The sequence below is a fragment of the Pezoporus occidentalis genome, unplaced genomic scaffold (genome assembly GCF_034315485.1).
Source record: "Pezoporus occidentalis ecotype Australia unplaced genomic scaffold, CSIRO_AGI_Poc_V1 ctg21, whole genome shotgun sequence".
NCBI classification, from domain to species: Eukaryota; Metazoa; Chordata; class Aves; order Psittaciformes; family Psittacidae; genus Pezoporus; species Pezoporus occidentalis.
Window position 1 is genome coordinate 5,675,705 of NW_026913964.1, and position 11,692 is coordinate 5,687,396.

Consider the following 11,692-nt stretch of genomic DNA (forward strand, 5'->3'; position numbering starts at 1 on the left):
AGGACAGACGAGATCACTAATCTCGAGAAATGCTCCATCTCCTAACTTTCAGCATATTCCAAAATGGTTCAATGCGATCAACCAACAGTGTTCCTTTTAATATCATTCCCATTTGCATTTTAAATAACCAAATGGTTTTCAGGCATTTAATAAAAAAACATTTTTTTAAATGAATACCAAGAGACATTTGTAAATAGCAGCACAAATTGCTCCTGGGCTATAAACCCGAGTGCCAAGTTTCGCTCCAGCATGAATACAGACAAATGTTAAAAGTCTGAAAAATGGATTCCTTAATGGATATACTGGCAGACCTGTAAGTGTAATAGAGCTAGCATGTGCCACTTTAATAAAGATATCATATTTCATCTCCTGGATTACACTCAGCTTTCCTATTCTAAATAAAAAGATTAGAACTAGAAATATTTTCCCTGCATATCATATTTAAAAATGTACAAGGGAATGTCATCCAACAATTTGTAAGCATTGAAATTATTTCCTTGAAAACAATAAAAAGTAATCCCTAAAGATATGGTAAATATACAGTTGCTTTATTGAACAAACAAAAATAGATTATGCATTGCTTTTTCAAAATCAAATACATCTGCTTCGACTGAGGCAAGGAACACATCTGGGGGCTTGAATCTTACCACAGTCTCTGTGACTTTCTATATTGTCAGTGCATCAGTAACCTTGTATTTAACCAGATTATTTACAGTCAGACCCTTATGAGATCACACCCATTGCTGCTGGTATGAGGGAGGGAAGAGATCTCTGAAATTGAATACAAATGTGATATTTATTGTTACATTTATTAGGCTATAACCATATATCAAATGCGCTAAATTCACAGAGATAAAATAATACAATCACATCAAGACTGAAAATTTAATACTAAACAGGAACCCAAAAGTTCCCTTCTATCCCAGCTTGCTTTGTTGGAAAGCTGCTCTTCCTGCTAAGTGTAAGAGCTATTTCCTTCTGAAAATTCTGCTAGCTGCATGTAAACCTGCTTGTACACCGAATTGGTACAACAAAATATGCATTATAAGACTTTGCTTGCTTTCTCCAGGAAAAAAAAAAATAAATAATGGAAGCTCTGCATAGATATATGAGTTTCACAGTAGGAGGGTGGCAGGTCTAAGCATTGCTATCAATATGAATACGCAGATTGGTCTTTGGAAGAATTTTGATGGTGGGGTAAATGAGTTTAGATTTCACCTGACTATGTTATCCCCAGTTGCTATGTTAAAAATGCAGCTAGAATGTAACGCCTGTTGGCAGTGTCAGACTTGAGATCCTGACACTGGTGTGGTCTGGGTGTTTAGGCTTTTCTTTTCACATGCACTACCTTCAGCCTGAGAGAAAGGGTTCAAGAAGTCACTGAATCTATAGATCCATTTTATCAGAAAACAGGACAATGTGTTTGGGAGGTGGAGCACAAGTTCTCTAGATGACACCATATTTCCCTTTAGTTAACCAAATATTAGCAAGCTCCAACTAGAGAACATCCTTCAGCTTGTGCCTTGCTTTCTTAGACTGAAAAAAATAATCCACTTCAGTGTATATGTTTTCTAATATACTTTAACTACTTCTTTTGTATATACCCATATAACATGATTATGTTTCTGTCAAGACCTAAGTGGTGTGGATCAACAGCTACAGTAACCCGCTAGAACAAAGCTAAGCTAAATTCACCTCCATGTCACTCATTGGTGCCACTGGGTGAAACAGACCCTTGTGACTGACAAATATAGCAGGCATATTCCACACTCCATTAAAAATAACAAATAAAGATAAAGGTGGGTAGGAAAAAAAAGGCTTAGCCTGTTTTTGAATTACTTTACCTTCCCTAAGGAAGATATTAAAAACATAAAGTTGCATGGAAGAGAAGTATTCATTAATATATTGGAATGATTTTCAAATGCTCAGGGGAAGGTCTGGTTCTTCCTTCTGTTGAACTGATGTAAATTTGAATGGCTTCCTTCAGTGGCAGTGGAATTACACCAGCTTTACAGTCATGTAACAGGCAGCAGAATTTACCGCTTGGTGTACAGGAGTGAAGCTTATCCTGAATATTCCTGAATAGTGAAAGGCTGCTGTTCTTCCCAACAGAACAATTCAAAATTAGTTTATAGCCTTTGGGGTTTTTTTTTTTTTTTTTGTTTTTTTTTTTTTTTTTTTTTTTTTTTTTTTTTTTTTTTTTTTTTTTTTGTTTTTGTTTTTTTAGAATGTTAGCAGCTGAGTTTTGAGCTTGATGAGTAAATTAACTACTTACATGGGACAAAAAGAAAGATAAGCAACAACAGCACAGACCTAGATGATTCCTCTTAAACAGGAGAGATTCTGGTTGCTTTTTCTGGCAGCTGTGATTGCAGAATCTGCAAAATTATTTTGATACATATGTTAGGGAATTTTCTCCCAATTACCTTTCTTTATAAAGACTATTTTTTATAATACTTAAAAGTGGTATCCTTTATTACAACTCTTATTACAGTAAAATCAGTGGAAGCCTGAGTGGTGGGTGTATTGTTGTGACATTTAAACTATTTGTAAATACTGCTCAGAGCTTTCTTAGCATATTTTAGCAAGGCAACATTATAGCAAAGTATAATTTATCATGTGTGATATATGCTGTATGCTTCAAAGACAATCACACTGAAAAGCAGACTCATGAAAAAGAAGATGTGTGTCTTGCTTTCCAATAGCAGCATTTTTTTAGTCTCTGGGCTTGGGGGATTACTCTGCACTCACAAAACCTGCGGTGGTGGGCAAGGGGCCATTTTTGCTTTGCTTTCAATGCTCAGTATTAAATAGTCAGTGCCTTGGATTTCTCTTGGCTGTGCAGCTTACTCTTCCTTCTTCTTATGCTCTATAGTCAAGCAAGCTCCTCTGATTGCAAGATTGTAGCCACATGATCAGTGTGCTTTCATTACCTTCCCATCCCAGATATGAAAAGAATGCATTGTTTTACAGTAATATTAAATTCAGGGAGGGCTTTGTTTAGACCCATTTAAAATTATTCTACAAGGCCATGTAAGAGGAGCTTTAAAAACGTAAGGAAAAACTCACTGAACAACCTGCCAGTCTGTGTCAACTAGCTTGTAAAAAGAATGTAACCCCCCCATACTATACTTTCTGATAAATAGAATGTCCTAGCTGTCAGCCCTAATGCTAGTAAATAACAACAACAAAAATATTCATACTGCCCCTGCTCTCTTTTATAAGCATCTCCAATTTATAGTTTATGAAAGATGTTTTGCATATTTTCCATTTAACAGCATGATAGTAGAGTGATCTGTACTTAGTAGCAAACAGGGAGTTTGACAACTAGCTGACTGCTCAGTAAAGCCTTAACTACTATAGCAAGTAATCCCCAGACACTGATCATATATCACGTATAATGAAGCCTTTATATTCTTATTATAGTAATAAAGGATGATTTTGCAAAGTTGACTGCCAAAGTAGGCTGGCCATACCACAGGTAACTGTTATATGTTTCCATTGATATCATGCTGATGAGAAACATAGAGCATGACTCTGTTTCTCAAACCCCATACTTTTTGCAGACATTCCAAAAGTTGATCCTATCTGGATTTTCTTAATTACCCTTTACATACACCAAGGAATGAATCTAAGCATCTAAGTATATATCTATATATAAAAAGTCCACCATGTGTACTTTTTGACTTTTAGTTTCTGGGTTTCAGTTTACATTTCTTTCAAAAAAATTCCTGCTACAGTTTATGTCATCATTTTGTGGGAGGGGTGAAAGTTAACTTTTGGCTATTTATTTCAAGCAGAATATCTGACTGGAATTATGGAGACTTTCACCAAAATGTGGATTGGAACATTTGACCCACTGGTAATAAGCTTTGTATTCTTTTCATATACTTTTGTAAATCCATACCTTTCTTTCCCCCTTTTTTTTTTTTACCAAACACTTCTGTTAACAGAGAAATAACAATGTGACTGACTCTGCAGAAATGTTTAGATTAGTGATTCTCAGGGGAAAAAACAGAAGTATCTGAAATCAGCATAGAGATGCAAGCGGGTGAGAAGAATTTAGCTTAGCACATTATGATGTTAAATTAAGGCCATACCTTGCTCTCCCTGAAGTCAATTAAGTTGTAATCTTTCATCATCATATCATTTTACAATCACAGAATGGTTTGCATTTCTGCCTACTAGAAAAAAATAGATCTTGGATCATTATTATTATATGGACACACTACACAAGGTATTACAATCCCTTTTCCAAATAAAACCTTCCACTCTGGCAGTGTTCCGTGTTCTGACAGGCACCTTGCTACATACAGCAAATACAGAATAAAACTTGCACGCAGCAGCTTGTATGTAGCTCATACAGCATGTGTGTTAAATTAGGTGACAGTATGGAAGAGCATAACTAAAGGAACTACTCTGCACAGGCCCCCTATACATATTCATTTTGGAGCAGTCATTCCAGGGTGTCCTGATAGGCTGTTACACTACATTTCAAAGTACTGATCAATAAACATACTATAAATAAATAGACTACATATTTTTACTCTTGTTGAATATTCTAGTTTATTTCAGCAAATTAGCTGCAGTGTGTGAAAACTCCCACCAGGAAAAGATGTTTAACTGTTGTTTTTTTTTTACTGCAGTTTACTAAATCCAGACACATTTCTCACACTGATGAGTTATCAGAACTTCAATTTACCTCTGAATTTTATACATAAAAACCAAAAGGGACAGCAGGGTTCTACTTTTAGAATTTTAGCACCATTAAATACCAACTAAAATTGCTACACTTGCAGAAAAGGAGGATAAAAACATAGCAAACTCCTACTCTTAAATATCGCCATATAGTCAGCAAAGTAAATAAATATACTTTCAGATGCAGAAGTGTTTCCAATTAAAAAAATAATGCTTACACTAGAAATGTACTCACATTTTCTCTCAGTGAAATAAGGAAACTTGAAGAGAGATCAGAGATCTTACAAACATCCTTAACACCCCCACCTACCTCAGATAACAGAGATTTCTTGAAAACAAGTTAGTTTTCCACACCTTAATAATTGCGATTCTGAGTGTGGAAGCTGAAAGTTTATAAATGAGAAACTCTGAAGATTTCATTTTATGAATTTTATTTTTATTTGTGAATTAATTTTTATTCCTAAATGCATGAAAAGAGCATTATTTATACAGGACACATATTTTTATAAAGTAGAAGCAAGAACTGTGTGCTGTCTTAATTTTCAGCTTGAATTTACAGACATACTACATGGCAACAGTATTAAAGCAAGAAGGAGGGATACATTTTCCTATTCAATAAAAAGCCATGGAAGTTGCATGGGGTAGAGTCTCTAGGAAATCCACTTTTTCTTTAAAAAAATGTCATTGGTGAGATAGAAGATTGGCACCACAATGAGCAAAATATAGTGAGGGCTGATACGGACTGTCAGCTAGAATTTGGGTTAAGATACTGACTTTTGTCTGCATCGTGTCTACCTTCCAAAGAAGATGGAAGATGCAAAACTGCAAGTTTCCTCTCTTTGGTTAATGTGGTCTATACAAGTGAATAATGTATAAGAAGATGTTCCCTTGATAATGTCACAATTATTCATTGTACAGCCATAAACTCAAATATTCACATTAACAGCTAGGTATTATTTTTCTTCTCTGAAATTAAGTGAGTGGCATCAGTGGTCATAAATGAGAGCATTCATCAAAGGCGTAGGCCATGGCAGAGGATTAAGTGAATGCTGATGAAGTGTCCAGATTCCCATAACTTGGAATGGGCTGCATTCAACATTCCTTTATTATCCATCTGCCACATAACAAAAAGTCTCATATATTTAATGCAGGTTTGCCCTCGGCCACGTAATAGGATTAGGAATAATTTCTACAAATTTACAAAAACAAATCACATGGGAAGGCTTAGAATTTGCTAATAATTTCTCCATAGCTGGGAGATCAAAGGGATGTAAGAGTCCAGAGCCAGGCGGTAGTTTGACCCCGGCCAAGCTTTTTTAATGAAAGGGTTAATCTTCTCAGAGGTGACCATAGAGGAGCAAATAGTGTGACCAAAGGCAGATTCAGGCCTCCAAAAATAGGAAGAAAATCGTCTGCAAAGTATGACAGCAAGAAAACATTTACAGAATAACAATACACTTTATGTCTGGAAAAATAAAATAAAACAGCAAATCACAATGCATTGTTTTAAGCAAAGTTTGGCTGGTGGGGGGAGGGAGGCGCGCCATGCTGAGGATGAGAAGCTTGCAGAGGGGACCAGAGATATTACTGTTTCTTTCTGAATAACAGAAAATAGGCTGAATGCCTTCAGTCTAAAAACACTCTCTTATTGTCCTCAGGTGGAAACTGTCTTCCCCAAATGTCTCTCAAAGCTTTGGTTGGTTTGTTGGTTTCCCCATATGCTCATGGTTTGTGTTTTTTGTTTTTTTTTTTTTTTTTTCCAAGGAATAATGCACTGCAAACCTGTGCTGCTTCAGGGATGAGGTTTTGGGAAGATACCCACAAGGGAAGTTGCCACAAGTTGTCCACTGAAGCATTTTCAGAAATGTCCTTGGCTTGTTGCAAGTCATGGTTAAAAACTTTGGCTCCTTTATAGTCTGAAAGCAATTCCATCTCTCAAATCAAGCAGCCATATAAGAAAAGATGGGGGGCGGGTGGTGGTGGAAGGAAAGAAAATTAAGGTATCAGTGTGTGTGGGTACATATGTGTGTATTCTTTCTTTTTCTCCCTTAGCAATTGCTAAGTCTGTCTAAAAATTTTCATCTTCCTGTATTTCCTTTCCCACTCAGTAAACTGCAAAGGGAGTGAGTTAACGTCAGCTAGATGTAGGTGACAGCTATGTTAATTTTACATCATAAGTGGCTCTAATGACATTTAGAAATTATAGCACAATGGAGTGCTAGCTTTTTCAGTTAAATAGAAATTTTCTGATCATTCTCATTTTTTGGTTCCTGACCTGTTGTAACAAGTCTGAATGCAATGCTCCATCTCTGCAGTTTACCTACTGGGCTACCCATTAAACAGCAGATCAAATAGTCTGATTACAAGTAAATTGGTGAATAATATGCTACAATTGCACAAAAGCCCATGCAGACTTCTGAGTCTAAGTGAAGATACTATTTCTTATGTTTCTCAGAAGAGAATTTTAGGCCAGAAGTTTACTTCAGCCTCAATATTAACTTCACATGAACCTATACATCCTATCACAATCTTTCATTAAATAAAAAAGAAGGAGTAGTGATGACAGGGAAATAATGAAAAAAAAAATAATTACCAGGAGAGAATGAAACATTTCCAGCCAAAGCATCTATATTTGAATACGGGGCCTGATGTGTACTCTGTACAAAAGACCAAAAGCTGAGTAGCTTTGAAAATGGTCAGATTAATATCCCTGGGGAAAGGAAATTTATGTACTGTGTTGATTGCATCTTTCACACACAGAGACTCCTATCAAGACAGCTAGAAATGGAGGAAGCATTTCCGGGTATCATTAGGCAGTCCAGCCCTTTCCAGTCCTCTGCCACAATGAGATTTACAAGAAGGATGCCAATGAGTACCTAAAATTGGTATGTGTTCCATGAAGAAGGAGCATTTATTTGGCAGTGTAAATTGGATGGAGGCCACCAGGTTTATTTCACACAGCTTACCAGTATTGCTATCAGTATGGAATGAACTTTAATGTGTTGTAGAGATAAGAGAACTTTAAATTCTCATCTCTAATTATCCCCACATTCTTTTTTTTTATTTCATTCAGATGATGCTTTACTCCACTCTCATTAATTTTGAGTAATTCCAGTAAGAGATTGAAATCCAAACCAATTTTATTCCTTCAAATGCAGAAGTGCAACTCAGCCTTCTTATATGAAACTCTTTTTTTGAGACTTCCTCAGCGTGTAGAGGTGCAAGTATCTTGAAAATATGTTTCGGGCAGGGCTTAAGGTTAATGTTTTGTGTGCCACAGTCTCAAGTTGTCAAGACGGTCATACAAAAAATAGCAACTGTTATCATCCATCACAGATCAGAAACAGCAAATCTCAAGAAGTCCTGTTTCTTTAGGGACAACACAGATCTATGGATTCTCATGTACATCAAAGAGACAAAATTTTTAAGTAATGACACATAGCTTTAGGGGGTATTTAGTCCACCTTTAGACCTCTAGCACTTTAACATATTTTAGGCATCTGGCTTAAAAGGCTGTTGGCTGGCCATATCATTACCAAAACGAGATGGGTTCTTACTCTGAAGCTTCCTCGGATATTTTAAGTTGGCTATTTCTATCTGACTTTCCTTCATTGGCTGAAAGGTTTCAGCTACCTAAACAAAGTAGCTGGGTTTGGGCTGTGTAAGAGGATTTAACACAGAACTCAATATTAACTTGATAAGCTGTTTAAAGCAGAAATGCAGATATACGATGCATAGCTCAAACTACAGTTGAAATCTGGCATCTGATTAAGACCTTGTGTTTCCTTGACATCAGGAGTGCTCAGAGTTCTTGGTTCTAACCCATTCCCAGCTGCATCTGGAAGCCAGTTTTGCCTTTCACCATCTTAAGTAGCTGCTCGTTTAATGGTCACTAAGGTTGACCTTGATGTGTCACAGTGCCACTCAGTGGGATAAAGAACAAGAAGCCTTTTTAGAAAATCATACTGTGTGTTTACAAGCAGCTTCTTGACCTTAACCAAATGAACTGGAGAGCAGCAGATAGCAATCTATTGTGCAAATTCTACTGTTCTTCATGTCAGACCTTCGAGTGCTATACTGCCCTCAAATGTAAGGTCATATCCCTGCCCTACACCTAAAGAACAATAGAGATCTTCATGGATGTTCAGAAATACACGGTGCCCCTGTTATAATCAGGACTGTACCCTGCCCTGCTGTGCAGATAAAGCCAAAGGAGAAAACTACATTCACATCAGGAGTTCAATGGGTGAGACAAATTCCTACAAATTTCATTTGTTCTGAATGATCTAAAAGCACAGGCAAAGTTTAAGAAGAAAGAGACTTGCTAGCTTCCTTCTCATGAGGTCACATACCACCTGATACTATTTTCTTCTTACTCCATTGGATTGACAAATGGCTTTACCAGCATTTCTAATTAACCACTTTAAGAAAGGGAAAGGGGACTAACATTGCATGGAAACTAACTCTTAGTCAGGTAAGAATTCTGTCTTTTCATTGCATGTTGGAAATATAGATGGGAAATAATGCCATCTTTCCTCAACAGAATTTGTTTGCACAGCTAAGTGTATTGCAGATAGGAATACCAAGAAGTGCCTTTCAGCATCAGTATCCAAAAGCAGAGCAGACCAGTCCTTCTGCACCTCAGTACTTTCTCTCCCTATATTTCCCTGTGAAGACTACTGAGATATCTATTAAATAACTTTAGAACAAACATCACCATTTGCCACATCACTAGCAAAGCCCTAAGACATTGTTACTTAATTCATGGACATCACTGATGCATAGGAAATAAATAAGGGTAAAGAAAATAAATTTGGAAAAAAATGTTTAGAAACATCTTTCAGGAAAAGTTGTGTGAGCACCAGGCAAGCTTATAACTGATAGTTAGACAGTTTTGAGACATGTAATTTGCGTAATGAGAATGAAATCAAGGTTTAAACATAATTTCATCACCATTTCATCATGATGACATTCCCAGAGGCTCAGTACTGTATGCAACAGCAACAGGTTTGCAAAACAGAAAATCTAGATGTTACAGAGAACAATTAATGGGAGGAACAAATGTTTCATCTTTAGTTTACTAAATCAAATCCAGACTCAAGTTACTTAGAAGTCATTAAGATCTGACAGTTGTCAGCCTATAGGCTACAGGACATCAATTTACATAACAAAAACCCCTGTCAGAGCTTAGAGAAAAATTGAGTAGTCCCTCCCTTCTCAAGGTATTCTCTGAACAGAGAGCTAGATTTTCTTCATACTTCAATCATGAGTCAAAACCACATTTCTAAAATTAAAAGTAAAGAACAAATAACTTCAGAGATAAGCCTTGTCAAAGACACTGTACAGTTATAGACACTTAATTCTAAATCTTAATGAGACTGCCAATATAATTGAGTACTATCAATTGGCTTAAGAAACGGCTCTCTACAAACTCTGCTTCTCATCTAAGATAGCTCATACTTCTTTAGGGTACAAGTAGAAATGAAAATGTAGAACTAGTACAAGGTTAACAGGACAAGTAATCAGGACTAGTAGCTAGTAACCAATGACATTACCTTCAGGCCATATTTGGCAAGGGAGCAGGATTCCCCTCACCCCAATGCTGGTATACCAGGGCTTTCTCTTACAGCCACTAACTCTGCAATCATGCCAAATAGCAATAAAATTCATATGGCAGTATATGCAGCTTACTGCTCACAATTCCCTTTTGTTAGCTTTACCCAATACAGTGCTGAAAGCATTTTTTCCTATTACTAATAGTTCACATTTTCAACATGTCCAGTTTTGAATTCTCAATTTAATCTTATTAGTCCAATTTAATTTACTCAAACCCCTTTTTAACAGTTTTCAGACTGAATAATAAAAATTGAAGTACCAAAAGCAGTATTTTGTAACATCTTTGCTTCTGGTATTTGTACAATAAAGAACTACAAAACAGAAGATTTTCTCTATTGGAGAAGTTTAACAGCGATCGTTGTCCAATACCATTGTGAGCTTTACTACTCCTATTTTGCCATGACACTTTCCGTTTTTGCATAAAGTGAAAACCATCTGCATCTCATGAATACGGTGCAGTATACCGCTTCATTAACTGCACAAACTACAGCCCCGTAGTGTTTCTCTGCACAAGGCTATGCTTTCTGGTCATCTGCTTGGGAAGGATGAGAGCTGCAAAAAGCCTGTCAGAAAGAAAAATACAAGCAATGCATAAAACACTGCCTATCCAGTAACTCTAGGTCATCATCTGCAAACTTGAATGCCTTAAAGTAGCCAGTGGGCATAAATATGGGTAATTCCCACATGAGTCCAGTCTCCATTTTACTGGTTAATGGAGCAACTGCAACATATGCACGTGCAGTGTTCTAATTGTTAATGGGTCAGCTAAAGCTTTTACAAACTCACCCTGTACTGTGTTGGTGTGGTTTTGCTCAGTGCTTCCAGTTATTGGACTGCGGGGCAGAGCAAGGCAGGCAGGATTTCCACACTTCAGCTTGGTTCCAAGAGGAGAAGAGTTCACTAGTTTTAACCTTGTGTGGTACAAGAACAGCAATACCACTTCTAGTGACAAGCTGCCCCTGGAAATAATACAGAGTTTTCCACATAGTATCACACCTGATCTAATAAAATCCTGCAAACTGCTTTGTGTCTGCAATTCTAACACAATCTTCAAGGTAGATAATCCAACCACTGTTAATTAAGAGTTAATAATACTGAAAGCCTTTAAGAGGCTGATTACACTTACGTTGGATATTAAAACTGTCAAAATGCTTTAGGAGCATAAGCCTCACTGATCATTTCGCTCCCTATTTTTGTAGCACTTTTTGACTGGTATTTGCAGGTGGATCAGATTGAAACCTCATTGTTATGTCAGAAAAGAAAGCACTAACTGACATCAGCAGAGGCATGAGGAGAGAATACCACAGCAGAGCTGAGTGCACTGCTTCTCCTCTGACATCAAAGTTACCCTGGCTTTACACTGACTACACTGAAGTTC

At 36.8% G+C, this 11,692-nt stretch overlaps 1 long non-coding RNA gene across 1 annotated transcript; it reads right to left on the bottom strand.

Annotated features, from left to right (window-relative positions):
- Positions 1-9,649: 9,649 nt before the first annotated feature.
- Positions 9,650-11,197, bottom strand: LOC134163879 (uncharacterized). The gene is made up of 3 exons (XR_009964881.1): positions 11,101-11,197; positions 10,254-10,336; positions 9,650-9,723 (listed from the first exon to the last, which is right to left on the bottom strand). It is a non-coding gene; the product is annotated as an uncharacterized LOC134163879 (long non-coding RNA).
- Between the last annotated feature and the right edge of the window lie 495 nt (positions 11,198-11,692).